At 42.5% G+C, this 21,525-nt stretch overlaps 1 protein-coding gene across 9 annotated transcripts in view; it reads left to right on the top strand.

Moving 5' to 3' along the window:
- The window catches only part of CTNNA2 (catenin alpha 2), a 783,540-nt gene that overhangs the window by 119,263 nt on the left and 642,752 nt on the right, over positions 1-21,525 (top strand). The gene's annotated exons all lie outside the window — the stretch shown is intronic.

Genomic DNA, 21,525 nt, shown 5'->3' with positions numbered 1-21,525 from the left:
TCCTAATGCAAATGGAACAATTCTTAGAGGGTGTTCCTGAGGAAATAGAAAGATACATCCTAGACGGGAAGCCCAAAACTGTAATCGAGGCAGGAGAGATTGGAGCCAGATGGGTGGAGGTGGCAGAGAAGAAGAAAACTGGTCGCAGTTGGAGCAGAGACCAGAAGAGACAACCCCAGACCACACCCTATTACCGGGGGCCACCCAAAACCCCACCTACCTCCCAAAGAACCCTCCAGACCCCTTATCGTTCCACCACCCCGTTCCCCAGCAACCCACCTCGCCCCAGTGACCCGTCAGCTGGACGATGTTTTAAATGTAATGAGCTGGGGCATGTAAAGGCCAACTGCCCCAAGAACCCCAACAGATTACAGTTCATTGCACCGGAATCACACCTGAGGTCCGCAGGCCTAGATACCTCCCAGATACCCTTGGAGTGGAGCTAAACTGTGAGTGTGGGCGGGAAGAAGGTCACCGCGTGGAGGGACACTGGAGCACAAGTGTCAGCTATCCATGCTTCCTTAGTGGACCCCAATTTAATCAACCCAGAGATCCAAGTGACGATTCAACCTTTCAAGTCCAACTCTTTCGATTTGCCTAGAGCCAAGTTGCCTGTCCAGTACCAGGGCTGGTCAGGAACGTGGACTTTTGCAGTCTATGATGATTATCCCATTCCCATGCTGTTGGGGGAAGACTTGGCCAATCATGTGAAGCAGGCCAAGAGGGTGGGAACGGTCACCCGCAGCCAGGCTAAACAAGCTGTGAGGCCTAGCTCTGTTCCGGAAACTTCTATCAAGACCCAGTCAGAGGTGATGGACCTGGACCCCAGGCCAATGTCTGCAACAGCAGTAGTGGATCCAATCCCAGAGACCCAGACGGAACCAATCCCAGAACCAGAACCAGCCGAACAACCAACACCAGACCCATTGCCAGCACTGAATCCAGTACTTGCAACCTCAACACCAGAGGGCCCCACCGAACCTGAACTGGCAGCAGCCGATAACCCTACACAAGAGGCTCAGCCGGAGCCTGAATCCCAACATAGTGCACCAGCGGAGAGCGGTTCACAGTCAACAGAAACAGCCCCATCCCAAAAATCGCTTCCAGAGGGACCAAGCCGAGGTCCACAATCCCATGAGGAACTGATGTCTCCAGCATCAAGGGAACAGTTCCAGACCGAACAGGAAGCAGATGAAAGCCTCCAGAGAGCTTGGAAGGCTGCACGGAGCAACCCACCGCCTCTCAGCTCTTCTAATCGATCCAGGTTTGTTGTAGAAAGAGGACTTTTATGCAAGGAAACTCTTTCTGGTGGACACCAGGAAGACTGGCATCCTCAGAGACAGTTGGTAGTTCCAACTAAATACCGGGCCAAGCTCTTGAGCTTAGCCCACGATCACCCTAGTGGCCATGCTGGGGTGAACAGGACCAAAGACCATTTGGGGGGGTCATTCCACTGGGAGGGAATGGCCAGGATGTTTCTACCTATGTCCGGTCTTGTGAGGTATGCCAAAGAGTGGGGAAACCCCACGACCAGGTCAAAGCCCCTCTCCAGCCACTCCCCATCATTGAAGTTCCATTTCAGCGAGTAGCTGTGGATATTCTGGGTCCTTTTCCGAAAAAGACAGCCAGAGGAAAGCAGTACATACTGACTTTCATGGATTTTGCCACCCGATGGCCAGAAGCAGTAGCTCTAAGCAACACCAGGGCTAAAAGTGTGTGCCAGGCACTAGCAGACATTTTTGCCAGGGTAGGTTGCCCTCCGACATCTTCAAAGATGCAGGGACCAATTTCCTGGCAGGAACTATGGAACACCTTTGGGAAGCTCATGGGGTAAATCACTTGGTTGCCACTCCTTACCACCATCGAACAAATGGCATAGTGGAGAAGTTTAATGGAACTTTGGGGGCCATGATACGTAAATTCGTAAATGAGCACTCCAATGATTGGGACCTAGTGTTGCAGCAGTTGCTCTTTGCCTACAGAGCTGTACCACATCCCAGTTTAGGGTTTTCCCCATTTGAACTTGTATGTGGCCATGAGGTTAAGGGGCCATTGCAGTTGGTGAAGCAGCAATGGGAGGGATTTACACCTTCTCCAGGAACTAACATTCTGGACTTTGTAACCAACCTACAAAACACCCTCCGAACCTCTTTAGCCCTTGCTAAAGAAAACTTACAGGATGCTCAAAAAGAGCAAAAAGCCTGGTATGATAAACATGCCAGAGAGCATTCCTTCAAAGCAGGGGACCAAGTCATGGTCTTAAAGGCGCTCCAGGCCCATAAAATGGAAGCATGGTGGGAAGGGCCATTCACGGTCCAGGAGCGCCTGGGAGCTGTTAATTATCTCATAGCATTCCCCACCTCCAACCGAAAGCCTAAGGTATACCATATTAATTCTCTAAAGCCCTTTTATTCCAGAGAATTAAAGGTTTGTCAGTTTACCGCCCAGGGAGGAGAAGACGCTGAGTGGCCTGAAGGTGTTTACTACGAAGGGAAAAGTGCTGGGGGTGTGGAAGAGGTGAACCTCTCCATGACCCTTGGGCGTATGCAGCGACAGCAGATCCAGGAGCTGTGCACTAGCTACGCGCCAACGTTCTCAGCCACCCCAGGGCTGACTGAACGGGCATACCACTCCATTGACACAGGTAATGCTCACCCAATTAGGGTCCAACGTTACCGGGTGTCTCCTCAAGCTAAAACTGCTATAGAACGGGAGATCCAGGATATGTTACAGATGGGTGTAATCCGCCCCTCTGAAAGTGCATGGGCATCTCCAGTGGTTCTAGTTCCCAAACCAGATGGGGAAATACGTTTTTGTGTGGACTACCGTAAGCTAAATGCTGTAACTCGCCCAGACAACTATCCAATGCCACGCACAGATGAACTATTAGAGAAACTGGGACAGCCCAGTTCATCTCTACCTTGGACTTAACCAAGGGGTACTGGCAGGTACCGCTAGATGAATCTGCCAAGGAAAGGTCAGCCTTCACCACACATCTCGGGCTCTATGAATTTAATGTACTCCCTTTCGGGCTGCGAAATGCACCCGCCACCTTCCAAAGACTTGTAGATGGTCTCCTAGCGGGATTTGGAGAATATGCAGTCGCCTACCTTGACGATGTGGCCATATTTTCGGATTCCTGGGCAGACCACCTGGAACATCTACAAAAAGTCCTTGAGCGCATAAGGGAGGCAGGACTAACTGTTAAGGCTAAGAAGTGTCAAATAGGCCTAAACAGAGTGACTTACCTTGGACAACAGGTGGGTCAAGGAACTATCAGACCCCTACAGGCCAAAGTGGATGCTATGCAAAAGTGGCCTGTCCCAAAGTCAAAGAAACAGGTTCAATCCTTCTTAGGCTTGGCCGGTTATTACAGACGATTTGTACTGCACTACAGCCAAATCGCCGCCCCACTGACAGACCTAACCAAACAGAAACAGCCAAATGCTGTTCAGTGGACCAAAAAGTGTCAGAAGGCCTTTAACAAGCTTAAAGTGACACTCATGTCTGACCCTGTACTAAGGGCCCCAGACTTTGACAAACCGTTCCTAGTAACCACAGATGCGTCCGAGCAGTTTTAATGCAGAAAGGACCTGATCAAGAATTCCACCCTGTAGTGTTTCTCAGCAAGAAACTGTCTGAGAGGGAAAGCAACTGGTCAGTCAGTGAAAAAGAATGTTACGCCATTCCCTACGCTCTGGAAAAGCTATGCCCATATGTTTGGGGACGGTGTTTCCACCTGCAAACCGACCATGCTGCACTGAAGTGGTTTCACACCGTCAAAGAAAATAGCAAAAAACTTCTTCGGTGGAGTTTAGCTCTCCAAGATTTTGATTTCGACATCCAACACATCTCAGGAGCTTCTAACAAAGTGGCTGATGCACTCTCCCATGAAAGTTTCCCAGAATCAACTGGTTAAAATCGTCCTTGAGATGTAGAAAATATTGTTAGTCTCTATGTACTTGGTAGTATATTTAGAGATACATGTGTCTTATTAACTCTGTTTTCCTAGAGCTCCAGGAAGAAATCCCAGCAAGTGTTTCACCCTAGCTGAGATTTGGGGGGCGTGTCATAAATATAAAGGGTAAACCCCTTTAAAATCCCTCCTGGCCAGAGAAAAAAAATCCTCTCACCTGTAAAGGGTTAAGAAGCTAAAGGTAACCTCACTGGCACCTGACCAAAATGACCAATGAGGAGACAAGATACTTTCAAAAGCTGGGAGGAGGGAGAGAAACAAAGGGTCTGTGTGTCTGTCTATATGCTGTTTTTGCCGGGGATGGACCAGGAATGGAGTCTTAGAACTTTTAGTCAGTAATCTAGCTAGGTATGTGTTAGATTATGATTTCTTTAAATGGCTGAGAAAAGAATTGTGCTGAATAGAATAACTATTTCTGTCCGTGTATCTTTTTTGTGACTTAAGTTTTTGCTTAGAGGGATTCTCTATGTTTTGAATCTAATTATCCTATAAGGTATCTACCATCCTGATTTAACAGAGGGGATTTCTTTAGTTCTATTTACTCCTATTTCTATTAAAAGTCTTCTTGTAAGAAAACTGAATGCTTTTTCATTGTTCTCAGATCCAAGGGTTTGGGTCTGTGGTCACCTATGCAAATTGGTGAGGCTCTTTATCCAAGATTTCCCAGGAAAGGGGGGTGGTGCAAGTGTTGGGAGGATTGTTCTTAAGATCCAAGGGTCTGGGTCTGTAGTCACCTAGGCAAATTGGTGAGACTTTTTACCAAACCTTGTCCAGGAAGTGGAGTGCAAGGTTTTGGGAAGTATTTTGGGGGAAAGATGTTTCCAAACAGCTCTTCCCCAGTAACGAGTATTTGTTTGGTGGTGGTAGCGGCCAATCCAAGGACAAAGGGTGGAATATTTTGTACCTTGGGGAAGTTTTGACCTAAGCTGGTAAAGATAAGCTTAGGAGGTTTTCATGCAGGTCCCCACATCTGTACCCTAGCGTTCAGAGTGGGGGAGGAACCTTGACACCATGTTTTTAGGGTCCCCAGCTCCAGGGCAACTCACTAATGGACTGCCTCAGAGCAGGAGCTCCCAGAGTCCCAGGCTCATTGGCAGCCCACCTAGCAGGCTGACGAGGAGCCAAGAGTATGAAAACTCTGGGAGTCCCAGCTCCCAAGTTCCCAGACTTGTGATTACTCAGCTACCAGGACTACCAGGCTCATGCATTCTCAGCAGCCAGAGCTTCTAGAGACCCTAGCTCCAGGGCAACCTGCCATGTGGACTGCCTCAGAGCTAGGTCTCCCAGGGTATATCTACATTGAAATGTAAGCCTAGGCTTGGACTAAGGCTTGAGACCAACCTCCTGCCCCTTCCATCTACACACACATATCTCAGACTTGGGCTTGGACCTAGGGTACTAGCACTCTGGGAGGGTGGAGGATCTGAACCTGTGTTAAGCTGTGACCTGTGGTTTGAGGCTCTTTGCTTTGCAGTGTAGACATAACCCCTCTTCACTTGGGTCCTGGGAGTCCGCCAAAAGTATCCCAGAATCCCATGGGCCAACTTCCTTCTTCCTCTATCCCAACAATCTCCAGGCAACTCAATTGAAAATGGAAGTCACCCCCTTGGCATACAGCAGCAGCCCAGTGAGTCGGTGTTAATCCTTCCATTTTCTTCTGACCACAGAGCCGCAAACACACCATCAGAGAGCCTTTTGTTTTTGCAGAGACCAGAACAAGCCTTTTGCAAAATGCACTGCTTCATGGTAATGGGAGCACAGCCAGATTTTGGTGACTCTCTGGTGCAAGGCCAGCAAAACTGTGAACTTTAGTGAAGGTATCAGGAATGATCATGCATAACAGCAGATTGGGAAGAAGCTGGCAGCATTGCAAATTTAGAGAACCAGAGACCGGTGCAGGGAGCAGACTAAGTGACTCAAGAGCAAGTACCGGAAGACCTGGGACCAGACCCTTACCTTGGGCAACTTGCCAACGTTGTTCCCATTTTGTGAGTTTGACCAGGTGCCAGGCACTGGGCCTAGCATGAAGCCGACCGTGGTGTATGATGTTGTCAGCTCGCAAGGTGCCCTGCTGGCCCCAGAATCCAGCATGGGGACTTATGGTAGCCAGCAGCAGGCACCGAGTGAGGACCATGAAGTCACTCTGTTGCTGAAACCGATCCCAGAGCAGGCTTTGGAACAGGATCAATCACAAATTCTGGGTCCATTCTTGGAGGGGCTGTTTGATGCCCTTGCACCCATGAGGAACAGCCCACTGCCGACCCTGCAGCAGATGTGGAGGGCACAGAAGCCGCCCCTGAAACTGGTAAGTTTCTGCCTCCAATTTAATGTTTATTGCTACAGTAATGGGAGGGATTTCCACTCTAAAACAAATGCAAAAGTCATAAGAAGCCCAGGCTAGATGTGTGTCTCCTCTAATCGTGCACTGTGTCACAGTGCCTTTGCATCCCCCCATCTCCTCCCTCCCACCACATGTAGTTCAAAATGGCAACCTGGAAATGCAAACAGTAAAGAACACCTGTAAAGAGGACTTTTACTGGAAAGGCACAGATTTCTGCTAGGGCCATTCCAGCTTTTTAAAAAATAATAACTAGGGCAGTCAAGTGATTAAAAAATTAATTGCGATTAATCACACTGTTAATAATAGAATTCTATTTATTTAAATATTTTGGATGTTTTCTACATTTTCAAATATACTGATTTCAGTTACAACACAGAATACAAAGTGTACAGTGCTCACTTTACATTTATTTTTATTACAAGTATTTGCACTGTAAAAAGACAAAAGAAATAGCATTTTTCAATTCACCTAATACAAGTACTGTAGTGAAATCTCTTTATCATGAAAGTCAAACTTACAAATGTAGAATTATGTATAAAAAACCTGCATTCAAAAATAAAACAATGTAAAATTTTAGAGCCTGCAATATCACTGACCTATTTCTTGTTCAGCCAATCACTCAGACAAACATGTTTGTTTACATTTGTAGGAGATAATGCTGCCTGCACGGCTGTTCCTCTGAAACTTGTTTACAATGTCATCTGAAAGTGAGAACAGGCTTTCTCAGTCGCAAGATATTTACGTACCACATGTGCTAAAGATTCATATGACCCTTCATGCTTCAACCACCATTCCAGGTGACATGCATCCAGGGTGATGATGGATTCTGCTTGATAACAATCCAAAGCTCTGTGGACCGACATATGTTCATTTTCATTATCTGAATCGGATGCCACCAGCAGAAGGTTGATTTTCTTTTTTGGTGGTTCGGGTTCTGTAGTTTCCACATTGGAGTGTTGCTCTTTTACGACTTCTTAAAGCTTACTCCACACCTCATCCCTCTCAGATTTTGGAAGGCACTTCAGATTCTTAAACCTTGGGTTGAGTGCTGTAGCTATATTTAGAAGGTACATTGGTACCTTCTTTGCATTCTGTCAAATCTGCAGTGAAAGTGTTCTTAAAATGAACAACATGTGCTGAGTCATCATCTGAGACTGCTATAATATGAAATATATGACTGAATGTAAGGTAAAAGTGAGCAGGGGACATTCAGTTCTCCCCCAAGGAGTTCAGCCACAAATTTAATTAATGCATTATTTTTTTAACAAGCGTCATGAGCATGGAAGCATGTTCTCTGGAATGTTGACCGAAGCATGAAGGGGCATATGAATGTTTAGCATATCTGGCATGTAAATACCTTGCAATGCCAGATACAAAAGTGCCATGCTAATGCCTGTTCTCACTTCCTGGTGACATTGTAAATAACAAGAGGGTAGCATTATCTCCCATAAATGTAAACAAACTTTTTGTCTTAGCGATTGGCTGAACAAGAAGTAGGACTGAGTGGACTTGTAGGCTCTGAAGTTTTACCTTGTTTTGTGTTTGACAAAAAAAGTTATGTAACAAAAAAAATCTGCATTTGTAAGTTGCACTTTCCAACAAAGAGATTGCACTGCAGTACTTGTATGAGGTGAATTGAAAAATACTTTTCCTTTTGTTTATCATTTTTACAGTGCAAATATTTGTAATAAAAATAATATACACTTTGATTTCAATTACAACACAAAATACAATATATATGAAAATGTAGAAAAACATCCGAAGTATTTAATACATTTCAAGTGGTATTCTGTTGTTTAACTGTGATTAATCACAATTTTTTTAATCGCAATTTACTTTTTGAGTTAATCATGTGAGTTAACTGAGAGAGCCCTAATAATATTACATTGCAGTTCCTTTGTTTGCTGCTCTATCATTTGGTCTATGGAGCCATGTAGAAACAGTGAAGTGTGTGTGCTTGTGTTTGGACAAATGTGATCCATTTACAAATCTAGTCCCTTTACATTAGAGGTTGTATATAGGTGAAACAATCATTTGTTCCAAGGATGACTGGGGTTTGAATTTTTGTCCAGAAATGTGCAGCTATAACAGGGTGAGTGAGGTGGAGGGTAATGTAGTAGCCTGTTGATTCCCTCATGAATTATGATGCAATCCTAGTTGCTGATAGCCACAAAGTGTTCCTGAAGCACGTAACCCAGATAAGTAGTCACTACAGGAAAGGGCATATTTTCGAGGGCCACCTCAGTAGCTGACCAGCCCATTCCACTCATAGATGTGCTGTCCAGTCACTATATGTTGAACACCTCAGGTTTTCCACCAACAGCTTGGAGTAACATCTCCCTTTGTCAGCAGGGCACTACAAGAAGAGTTATATCTTTCAAAATGTGAAAGGCCTGCAATGATAGAAAAAGCCTTTTGTTGTAAGGCCAAAGCTCCCATCCTCACCCTCTGCTCCAACCCAAGTAGGTATGCAATTTTTGTGAAACAAAAACAGATTCGATTTTTTTTTTTACTTGCCATGTCTCTGCAGTACTTTAACTGTGATTGACCAGGCTGTGTCCAGGGAGTTTCAGTGGACTGAAGCATCCCTTTCACAATAGATTGCAGTTTAGTTTTTAAATGTAACATTTTCTGTCCTTGAAATTCCACAAGAATTAATTATGTGCTCCTCTGCTGAGCTACATGAGACAATAACTCTCTGTGTCTTGTCCTACTGCATGCCCTCCGACCTCTACTGGTGCCTGTAGCTCCACAGCTGGACCTCAGTGCACTGCAAGCTTGGCCCGATGTACGGACATTCCAAGAGGAAGTGTTTCCATGATGAACAGATAGTTGAAGCTCTTGAGAGAGCCAATAGCAGGTCTGCTACCAGAAATGTAGGGACTTAAGACTGGAGAAAAGGCATGCCGAGAGGCAGGAGAAAACGCTGAGGCTACCTGCACAGCCTGAGGATTGGGTTTCATCGTGAGAGCAGGCACTTGCTTTGGAGTTCCTGGAACAGGAATGGTGGCTAAGAGAGGAGGACAGTGCTCGCAGAAAGAACTGTTTGAGTGGCTCATCTCAATCATGGCTGCAATATTACTGGCTCCTGCTGCCTCTCCCACACCATGACTTGATTCCCCTGTGACCTACCCTCAGTCCAGAAACAGCCTGGAAAACTCCATATCTGGGTGGCCTCAGGAGCAGCTGGTCAGGGCAACTAAACCCCATGAAGCTCTCCATCTTAACCCTCTTTCCCGTGGATACCTCCACCCCTCATCCCTGGCTCCGAGTGCGTGGAAAAGGAGGAAAGAAGGGAAAAGAAAACAGGGTGTTCTGAGGATGTGCAGCAGTAGGGGGTTTCTGTAGTGTTTACACTTGTTCATGCACATTTGTTGTTTTGTTTTGGAAATGTTCTTTTGTAATTGGTGTTTGGGCATTGTAATGGCAGTGGGCCTGCCTGGCAATGGGTGACTGTTGTACTCTTTTAATACATTTTTATAAATAAAGCCTTTTATGTCATCAACAAAGTTTATTGTAATCGCTGCACCATTCCTCCACCCCCATTTCATAAGTCGTCTTGTCATTCATAAATTGACCTCTGTGGTCCGTAAGTGCCTGCATAACAATGGAGTTAGTACCCTTTGCAGTTTGTGTACTCATGTGCTTCTCGACAAGGGAAAACTATGGGCATGAGTCTTATCAGTGGTCCTGGCACAGTTTGGAAATCCCATTCTCTTAAAGCCAGCAATTATGTGAGGAATATCTTTTATGCCCACTACCATGGGATAAACCACATGCTTGATTGCCTCAGAAACCTCCGCCACTTTACCCACAGTTGACTTTCCAACACCAAACTGGTTGGCAACAGACCTGTAGCAGTCTGGGATAGCCAGCTTCCAGATACCTATTGCAACCCGCTTCTGGACCAGCAGAGGTGGCCTCATGCATGTTTATTTTAAGCAATTTTTTATTTGTTATTTATTTAAATTTTCACAGTTGCACAGAATTATGGGTTTTAAATATTTATTTTTATTTTTATCAATTTAAATTTCACAGTTGTGGGAAATTATGGGGTAGGGTCAGACAATGGGGGGAGTCAAACAATAATTATTTAATGACAGTAGACACTGACATTCAAAAACTTAAAGCTTTATAATGGTTAAAATACAAATTGGGGACATTGTATGTCAAACTATACCCTTAAATAAAACTCCGATAAGTTCTCAAGCAGCATTTTTCTTACTTTGCCTATCTATACATTTCAGTTATTACCAATGAAAATATGTGTCCATTGGTTAGTGTGTATGGTGTTACTGATGTCTATCAACATTGTCAATTAGAATCTCATCCTTCAAAGCCTAAAAATACATAATATTGTCCAGACATTTGTATGAAATACAAAACAGGAGGCCCTCTTTCATGGACATGATATGGGATTGCTGGATGGTAAAATATTTTTGGAAAACCATTCTGGAAAATAGAGACAGAACTGAAACAGGATATAGACAGGTGTATTGGGAGTTGGCCTGTAAAAAGATTCAAACTCAGCCACAGCAAAAAAAGCAATCTTAAATGTGTGGACTCAGGCAATCATCCCTACTGCATATCACTGGTAAAAACTCTAAATATAATACCGGGGTGGGGAACCTTTTTTCTGTCATGGACCACTGACCCACAGAAAAAAATCAATTGTGAGCCACTAACCTGCTGCGGTGGGGCAAAGGCTGGGGGCCTCCTCCTGCAGCAAGGCGAGCCAGTGCTCGCGGCTCCAGCCCCATGGGGGACGTGGAGGCAGTGGTGCTGGAACAATTTTTACAGTGGGGGTGCTTAAAGCCAGTGTTCCCCAAACTTTTTACCTGATACCTCCTGTACCCCTGTTCATGCCCCCTCTCCCCAGAGCTGGAGTCAAGACTGGGCCATGGCTCCAGGAAGGATGCATACAGGGATCAGGAGGCTGAGGCTGGGAGCAGAGCAGCCAGGATTCCGCACACCCCTAGTTCCTGTGCCTCTGCGTGGAGGCTTGGGGCTTCCAGACCCATGGGGGTGAAGGGGTCACTGCGGGCCAGATGAAATTTAGCAGTGGGCCATACATTCCCCACCCCTGATATAATATCTTATAATGGAAGACAACTTTTTTTGTGAGAACAGTCCACACAATTTTTTTTTAAAAAGGATAAAAGTAATAGTATGTCTGTCACAGGAAAACAATACAATAGAAATACTGAAATTATTGATATGCTCTGATATAGACACAGTAATCCTGTATTTATAGGATAGTCAAGATGAATATAAAGAGGATAATAATTGAATTACATCCCTTCTCCCCCAGTTAACTTTCCTTTCTTTCTGTTCTCTTAAGACTTTCTCCCCCATCCCACTGTCCCTCAGAAAAACATTCAGCTTTGCCCCCAAAACGAAAAAAAAATTAATGTGAATGGTTACACACGTGCACAAATGTGCACGTACACACCATGTTAAGGTAGTGTTCAAATGAGTTTGAAAAAAAAGTGGGGGAGGGCAATGTAAGACTATGTAAATCTAATGTCTTATTATTAATGATCCAAAGTATCAATATCTAAAATCTTAAAAGCTTCAGTCCTTAGGGTTCCAAGTGAAGGACCAGACAACAATTGAAGGTAATGAACTTTTCAGTAACAGGGCTGATGAAGTCCATTACTCTCCATTGTCCAACTCGAAGCAATAGACGACTGCTTCTTAGTCACCAAGAATAAAATCCACATGGACAGTCCCCTGAAGAAAGAACTTACCTTACAGTAATTGTGATTCTTCAAGATGTGTTGTCTACACATTCTATGGCATAACCTCCTCCCCTGCTACCTACGAGTAGGGTGACCAGATAGCAACTGTGAAAAAACAGGATGGGGGTGGGGGGTAATAAGCACCTATATAAAAATGGGATATCTGGTCACCCTAACTAGGAGTCATATTCTTATGGAACTTGAGGGATAGTTGTATCTGCTCTGCCCTTTATGCTTTAGGTGGATGGGACCTAAGGACACTGCTGTCCAAAAGAATCTGATCATGGGCACGAACAGACGAATCTATGTGGACAATACTTGGAGAATTACCATTATTGTAGGGTAAATAATTGTACTTTTATAGTGCCTGTGATCAACTCCCACCTGCTGCTTGGTCTTCAGCTTCTCCCTTGCGTTTGCTTGCTGCACCTTAATGGGATCACAGCTCTGAGGGGGTGTCTGAGCCTACAAATTTACCTTCATCATAAGCTCAACTGTAAAAAGGGAGTGAAAGTTAATAAATTGTCACACTGACCTATTTATTATATAAAATTGTTTAAGAAAAGATGTAAGAAGGAGACAGACTGAATTAATTTAAACATAAAGGGTTTTACTGTTACCACTCAAGGACTTGTGTTAAGATTATGGTAAACCAGAGGAGTAAAGGACCAGAAATCAATGAACCAAACTGATGTGTCACAAATTAGGCCTAATGCTCCCTTTTTGGGTTCTTAAAAAGAAAATATTTATGGGAAAAATTAGGAAAAGAAGCAGCTAACAACTGCTGCTGTGAGCTTTATTATCCTGGCTGTCACCGCCACTGTTTCCTGGGACTCCAGACCTTCTTCATCCTGATCCTGAGAGATGTCCTGACCAGACTGGACCGGAGACAGGGACCCAGATGACACTGGCTACAGCTAAATTCTGAACACCTCCTGGAATGTGAGACTTTGTTGTCTTCTCTTCTTCCCTTTCCACCCCCCCCACCCTCCCGCTGTGTCCTTTTCCTTCCCCATTTAGCTGGGGGTAGAAAGTTGTGATTTGTTGAGGCATTAGTACTTATAATGGCAAGCTACCAGATTGTCAGCTACCAGATTGTAAATGTGATGAAACATTTATACTGCTCAAATGAAGTTGTCTCTACTGCAGCTACTTATTTAGGACCCTTAGTAGGATGAGCATGACCAAACAACCCTGAAGAGCAAAACTGACCAAGAGGTATAATGGGATCTGTGGAAGAGATGCCAGGAACCATTTCTGAGAACAAGTGAGAAAACCTTTGTCCAGCACCTTAATTTCTGGTCAGCAGCGGGAGGTTAAACTCTGTGCATCAAAGATACTTGACTGACTGCAGAGCTTAGGCCTGGGAAGGCAGTCATGGTACATGATTTACACAATCCCCCTGGGGGTCAGGCAAACAATGAAGAAGAGCCGTTAAGCAGAGCAACTGGGCTGGGAAGCAATAGCCAGCAAGCTGTAAAAATTCCAGTTAACTGTGAAGAGGAACATGAAAGACATTTTTTAAAATGTCCAGTACTTGTTTATATAGGTCAAGTACTGGGAAACAAGTAATTAATTGGTTTATACTGCTGCTTGCTTTTTATTTTGAATGACAAAAGAATCAAGCTGTTAAACACTGAATATTTTATTATATATTTATAAGAGTTCCCCTGCGTGTATTTTCTTGGAATTAAAAACTCTTCTCATCTGTTGTCTTGATGATACTAACTCCTTCACACCAGGGAGAAGTAGTTCTTGGAATTGCTCAAAGAACATTTGACAATACTTTATAATTCTAGAAACAAACAATGGAGCTCTTATAATGATAATTATGTACACATATTCCCTTCTGCCATGTGAATGACATTCTGAGATTACAGTGTAGAAATACAAACATTTAGATCCTTGTGTAAAAAAGAATTTTTTTCATAATATTTTTGCTCTTTTAAGCTAAACCTAAGCTAAAATGTCTTTTCCTTTTGAAATCTGGAGCAACTGGAACAATCTGGAGCTGATGAGCCTTGGAAAAACAAAGTGTGTCCTCTGTTAAGTAGCTCTGATTGGTAATCATTATGGTTGCATGGCTTTTTAATTGGCATATCACACTTATTGATATTTGGGGTGACTCTTACCAGCAAGTAGAGGAATTTCTCAGATATCAGGTTTTAAAAATATTGTTATAGATACTCATACATTTTGTGTTCTAATGCTTTGCTTCCAGGAAAACTGAAATCAGAGAAAAATTCTGCTTTACTATAGCTCTCATTTGGTACAGAAGTGGTTTGTTTCAAAGGGTGACTGAGTGCAAGATAACTTTTTTTCGGCGTTGAAGATTTACTACATTGTCTAGTCTATTATTTCTCTTGACCTGACTCCTAAGTGGCAGATTTTTGAAGGAGCATTCCCCTCATGTAATAAACATACAGTCTGGAGCTTGGAAAGCTTTAACTTACAGAACAAACTGTTGAATTTGGGTGATAGTTGTAAAGTGATATACAGACAGGTATTTCACTAGTCAACTCTGTGGGTTTTCTCTAGGTAGATATAAAGTGATATTAGAAAAAGGTTAGAATGCACTGCCCCGGCTTTAAAAACAGTAATTCAACTGTGACGTTTTGGACACCCAAGAATACTTGAGCTGCTCTGTCACTTTCCTTTTGTGCCAAAAAGCAGGTTTTCACTTACACCAGGCACTGAATCAGAATTGACTTTTTCTCTTAGGTAATCTTTCTATAAATTGACAGTCATCCCTAGAACTTTCACTAGGCTCCTATAAAAGTTTAACATGCTGTATTTATAATGAAAAATCTGACCTCCTTTTGCCCTAGCTCTGAAATGGCTAAAGGGAGATGCGGGGTGGGGTGGGGGGAGAGGGAGCGGGGGACTGTTTTTGTGAGGTGAGTTGTGATGTTGGAGCAAGATGTACCAATATACTTTGAAAAAAAGTTTATTCTATTATGGTGTTGGTTATTCTGTAGCAGTGATGCTTTTTTCCAAGTGATGCTTCTTTTCTCTGTTTGCATAAGTGTAACTTGGTATTTTAATCTACTCTTTTAGGCTGTCACAGGTCTAGCTGAGCACTCCCTTTAGCCACTCACCAGATTTCTGTAATGTAATGCAGTTGATTCCCCAGGAGTTTTAAGCCTTCAGAGTGTGAGCAGAGTCCAGCCACTGTCCTGTCTTTGGGACCTCTAGGCTCACACTTAAGGTGTAGATCCACTATCTAGCACCATCTCCTGAGAGCTGTGACAGTGTAATCCACTGTCCAGCCCTGGTGTGCTAACTCCTCTGACTTCCCCTGTAGCTTAAACACACCCTCTCAGAGAACTGTAGTTGGGTGGGTTTTCTGGGCCCACAGGTTACCTCTCCAAGAGGTATGTGAAAAGTGTAATTCATACACTCAGACTGATTTTGCACAGGGTGCTGAGACCATTGCTCTTTTATAACCTAACAAATATGCAGATCTATGCAATAATAAGCACTGCATGCATTTCCCGGCCTCAGTGTCTTCACCACTCCAGAGTATTCTTTGGACTGGGGTCAGAGTCCTTCTTCTGCAGTGCATGGCTTGGGTTCTCAACACAGAGCCTTCTCTGACCTTGGCTGGTACATCCTTTTCTTTTCTCCTGTCTGAAACATCTTGTGTGGCTTGGCTCACTACCTTCACTCTGTAAGTTCTTTTTAAAAGCTAACATCATCACCTCCAGTCGTCATTCTACTGCTAGTAGTTTCCCATTCTGGTGCTGATAGTGTTTAATGTCAGCTATTGTCCCTATGCTGGAATAGGGAATGCTGAAAACACAGACTTAGAAGCATTCCATGATACAGCAATTGTTCAGAGTCACTACTTCAAAATTTCAAACAGAATGCATAAGTTGTACAGAAAGATTCCTCAAATGATCACATAGGCCCCAATTCTGCAAAGTACTCACACATATGCCTACATTTAAATAGGCAGTGTAATTGTAGCCATGTCGGTCCCAGGATGTTAGAGGGACACTTTGGGTAAGGCAATATCTTGTATTGGAGCAACTTCTGTTGGTGAGAGAGACAAGCGTTCGAGCTACACAGAGCTCTTCTTCAGGTCTGGGAAAGGTACTCCAGCGTAATAGCTAAATGCAAGGTGGAACAGATTGTTTAGCATAAACTGTTAGCACATATACTAAGGGACCATTCAGCGTAGAGAGACCCATTAAATTTTAACTGTACACCCACTTTTGGCCTTCAAACAATCTCTCCAAGTTCATCATCAGAAGCAAGCTCCCCACAGACCAGGACACATCAACTCAAAGCAGCACCAGACCAGATGCAAAACCTGCAGACATATCTCCACTGCTACAATGATCAACACCCCCCACAACACACCTTTCAAGATTTATGGATCCCACACTTACCTATAACATGTGGTGTACCTCATCCAGTGCACTAAATACCTAACAGCTATGTGGGTGAAACCAGACAGTCTGCTCTCACTAAATGAACTCATACAGAAAAATGATAAAAGATAAAAACATCCTATCACCTTTGGGTGAACACTTTCAGAAAGCAATCCCTCTATATCTGACCTCTCAGTCCTCATCTTCAAAGGAAACCTGCACCACAGTTTCAAAAGACGAGCCTGGGAGCTTAAATTCATAACTCTGCTAGACACTAAAAATCATGGACTGAGCAGAGACAGTGAATTTATAGCTTATTACAATAATCTATAACCCACTAACCCCTTCTTTTTCTCTGATGACTGCAGAGATGTTAACAGGCCACTTTACCTGGCACGGTCCCTTAGAATATGTGCTAATTACTTTTGCTAAACAATCTGTATTTAACTGTGATCATAGAATCAGAATCATAGAATATCAGGGTTGGAAGGGACCTCAGGAGGTCATCTAGTCCAACTCCCTGCTCAAAGCAGGGCCAATCCCCAACTACATGATGCTCAGATCATCTTTCCCTGACCTGAAGAAGAGCTCCATGTGGCTCAAAAGATTGTGTCTCTCAGCAACAGAAATTTGTCCAATAAAATATATTTCCTCACCCACCTTTTCTGTCTAACCTTAAATATGTGAGTAGGCCCATTGTAATGACTCACCAGCTATTCATTCACCTGGATATATCAAAAGGTACTCAACTATTTGAAGTGAGCATCATTTTCAGGAGTTATGTCTTTTTCATAGAATTTGCAGTGCTGGTACTTGAAGGACTGTGTGACCTTTATGGAAAAAAATTATCCTTCACTCAGGTGCAATCTTGGAGAATGAAATTGTGGTCACTACTGAGCTGCTATCTAGAACCAATAGTTTTTTCAGCAGTTGTGTAGTCCTTATTTACCTAGAATTCCTTAGTCCACCTTCCTAATCTGCTTGCTAATCTACAAATGAGACTATGCAGAGGCTACTTGAAGAAAGAGAGATTACTTATCATTGCTGTGCTTCGAGCATGTCACCTCTACATTGTCACACTCCCTGTCCACCTTCCTGACCTCTTTGGAGTCTCAAGTAAAGAATTATGAAATTAGGGAAAGAACTGGAGGGTGCTTGAGAACCCTTTTATTTTATACCCTCAGAATTGTCCACTATGGGAGGGACTGGGGGAGGAGTGGGGCATTTCAGAGGCTTATAACTTGGCTAAATTTGGATGGCTTTTCACCGTAACAGCAAAAAACCCCCACATTCCTGACACCTGGGCAACCTCTCTCTCCTCCCCCTCCTGCCAAATTTCAAGTCCCTGCTCCAAAGCATAGAGGTGCTGCAGCTTAACAAAGTGGTTGTAAGATTTTTTTTTAACAAGGGCAAAAATGCATTTTTTCCCTGATCGTTTTTCTTTTAAGTTGGCTGAATCATTTTTTGCTGAAAGAGTACCAGAAAACAAAAGAAACTTCAGTCTGATGCAGACATCCAGCAAGAAAAATTTTAACCCAAATTATTAAACTATGGCAAAGTTACAAGCAATTGAAAACCGGGTTTTAGTGTCTGGCATTCTTAACTACGGTCATCACTATTTGTGTTGCCTATAATTTTTTTTTTTTTTAGAAAATACTTTGATAATTTAAATTATGTGATCGTGCCTGCATTGGTTTAAAAAATATTGCAGAAATGAAACTATTTAGCCTCAAATTTAGTTTCTGACAACTCTACTGCAGCAATATGGGAATCATCACCAAGAATGTGGTGTTCCTTATATAGTAAAAACTGTGGCCCCAATTCATGACAGCGCTTAAGCTTGTACTTATGTCCTGTTGACTAAGCACATGTTTAAAGTTAAGCACATGCTTAAGTGCCATCCTGAATGAAGTGAGCTATAGCTCACGAAAGCTTATGCTCAAATAAAGTTGTTAGTCTCTAAGGTGCTACAAGTACTCCTTTTCTTTTTCCTGAATAGAGATGGTTTCCTGAAACAAGTCTGCAGTAAGGAGTGTAGCTTGCAGTCCTCTAGTTTTTGAGTTTATTGGTTGCTATGTACAACAACTGCTTAAAAGGCATCAAACAGTTCTAATTAGCTTTTTCTGTCTCCTCCTGGTGGCAGGAATTAATCCTGACTTGATATAGCAGATGGAAAATATTGTATATGTACAAAATAATTAGGCATTTTTATCAAGTGATTCTCCTCCTCCTCGAGTTATATGCCCACAAATAAATTGGAAAGTAAATTCAGTATATATATATATATATATATATAAATAAAAGAAATTTCATATCAGATGGGAGTAAAGAGGCTAAGATTTCATACTTACAGAGTGCCATCTAAGTGAAAAGAATTGTATTGCTAAAATGATATATCCAAATGTATTTTAAATTGATCTGTTTTTTCCCCAACAGATGGTCAAGTTTTAAGAGTCTGTTTTTCTAGAAGTTAGGATAAAACTGACACAATAAGTCCTAATTAAATGTAAAGTAGAGATTATAAAAACTTATCAAAATAGGCTGTTATATAATAGATGTTCACTGGTACACTCTAATACTGAATATTCAAGCTAAATGTTCTACATTATTCATTACACTGGAGCACATTGGACAGCCTCAATAACAAAAGCAGATAATAGATGTAGGCAGGCTCCTGACAGTTTGACAGCTTCTCAGTGGAGCTGAATGACCCAGCTGGTTTGCATCTTTTTTAATAGAAATTTTGTAGGGGGCTTGAATATGTCTGTAATTATACCAACATCTGCAAGGAGGCATAATTTGTCAACTCCAAGAATCTTATTGATTCTATTGATAACTAACTTCAAGTCTTTTAGCATTATAGTACCCCTGCAGTACAATATAAATTATTGGACTTCTTTGTAGTTAACAATTGTAGCACACATTTTACCATGAGGATCCTCAAGTGGGCTGATCCTACTTCCATTTAAATCAGTGGTAACATTCTCATTGATTGGAATGGAACTAGAAATGTGCTTTGAATTGGTTAGGTTACAGCCTCTCTCATGGACTGACAAGCAGAAGTAGAACCAAATTACAGATTGTCAAAAATTTTAGCATCCTCTATAGTATTCCCCCTTTTCCTGTGACTCCTCATTCTTTTCTTTGCATTTTGTGATGAGAAACAGTAGCTGCAGCCTCTGATGCATGTATGTTGTTTCTTTTAAAAGTTGAAGATTATTTTTAAAGGCAGGGAATGCTTAGAACTTTTGTACAGCATTACAACCCATTAGTCTGAGGGCAACTTGTTGTCTTACTTCCGCTCAATCCGAAAGAGCCTATTGTGCTTGGGGCCTGTCTACATTTACAGCACTGCAGTGGCACAGCTGCATCCACGGTAGTGCTTAGTGGAGACACTACCTACATTAAACGTTTTTGAGTTTTTTAAAAAAGGAATTTTGCAACAAAAAGTTGCTGTAAACTAAAAAAATCAGAACATTTCATTTTAAAAATGGTGAAAGGAAACATTCTGATTATTTCTGATTTATTTTTTATTTTTGCAAAACAATTAGATGAAATGGACACAAATTTGCAAAATGTTTAAGTGTTGCTCCATCTACATTTTTTGCCCCAAAAAGAGCTTTGCCTGAAAAATTCTGAGCACCTCTACTAGTAAGCAAACTAATTCCCACCCACCTCAAATTTGGGGAATTTGTACACTAGTGATAAGGTGGCAGGCTCTCTCCTTTCTATCTCCCTTCAGTAATAGGATTGTAAATGGAAAGATATATCTTAGATTGAAAGCCTTCGGGGTGAGAAAAATCTTTTTTTGTTCTGTGGTATAGTGCCTGGCAGAATGGGGCCTCATCATGGATTGGGCCCCCACTGTTTTTGGCACTGTTAAAACACATGAAAAAAGGATATCCCTGCCCCCAAAGAACTTACTAGATTTGCTTAAAATCTCTACTACACCACTTTGTTTTTGTGTGCAATCTTCAACCGTTTTAGAAGAGGGAAATTCTTAACATGCCTTTTTTAGAATGAACAGTATCTGATACAGAATAAAGAAAAGGAGTACTTGTGGCACCTTAGAGACTAACCAATTTATTAGAGCATAAGCTTTCGTGAGCTACAGCTCACTTCATCAGATGCATATCGTGGAAACTGCAGCAGACTTTATATATACACAGAGAATATGAACCAATACCTCCTCCCACCCCACTGTCCTGCTGGTAATAGCTTATCTAAAGTGATCATCAGGTGGGCCATTATAACATTCATAAACCAGTCGGAGAACACTTCAATCTCTCTGGTCACGCAATCACAGACATGAAGGTTGCTATCTTAAAACAAAAAAACTTCAAATCCAGACTCCAGCGAGAAACTGCTGAATTGGAATTCATTTGCAAATTGGATACTATTAATTTAGGCTTAAATAGAGACTGGGAGTGGCTAAGTCATTATACAAGGTAGCCTATTTCCTCTTGTTTTTTCCTACCCCCCCCCCCAGATGTTCTGGTTTAACTTGGATTTAAACTTGAAGAGTGGTCAGTTTGGATGAGCTATTACCAGCAGGAGAGTGAGTTTGTGTGTGTATGGGGGTGGGGGGGATGTGAGAAAACCTGGATTTGTGCAGGAAATAGCCCAACTTGATTGTCATGCACATTGTGTAAAGAGTTGTCACTTTGGATGGGCTATCACCAGCAGGAGAGTGAATTTGTGTGGGGGGGTGGAGGGTGAGAAAACCTGGATTTGTGCTGGAAATGGCCCACCTGATGATCACTTTAGATAAGCTATTACCAGCAGGACAGTGGGGTGGGAGGAGGTATTGGTTCATATTCTCTGTGTATATATAAAGTCTGCTGCAGTTTCCACGATATGCATCTGATGAAGTGAGCTGTAGCTCACGAAAGCTTATGCTCTAATAAATTGGTTAGTCTCTAAGGTGCCACAAGTACTCCTTTTCTTTTTGTGAATACAGACTAACACGGCTGTTACTCTGAAACCTGTGATACAGAATACACATTTTAGCTCTTTTGCTATCTAGTGGTAAATGCTTTGAAGGATTTGTCCTCTACATAGTATAAACATGGAAACTATTCTGTTTTGAAT

Source organism: Lepidochelys kempii, chromosome 4 (assembly GCF_965140285.1).
Source record: "Lepidochelys kempii isolate rLepKem1 chromosome 4, rLepKem1.hap1, whole genome shotgun sequence".
Taxonomy (NCBI): Eukaryota; Metazoa; Chordata; order Testudines; family Cheloniidae; genus Lepidochelys; species Lepidochelys kempii.
This window is presented reverse-complemented; position numbering and strand designations above follow the sequence as displayed.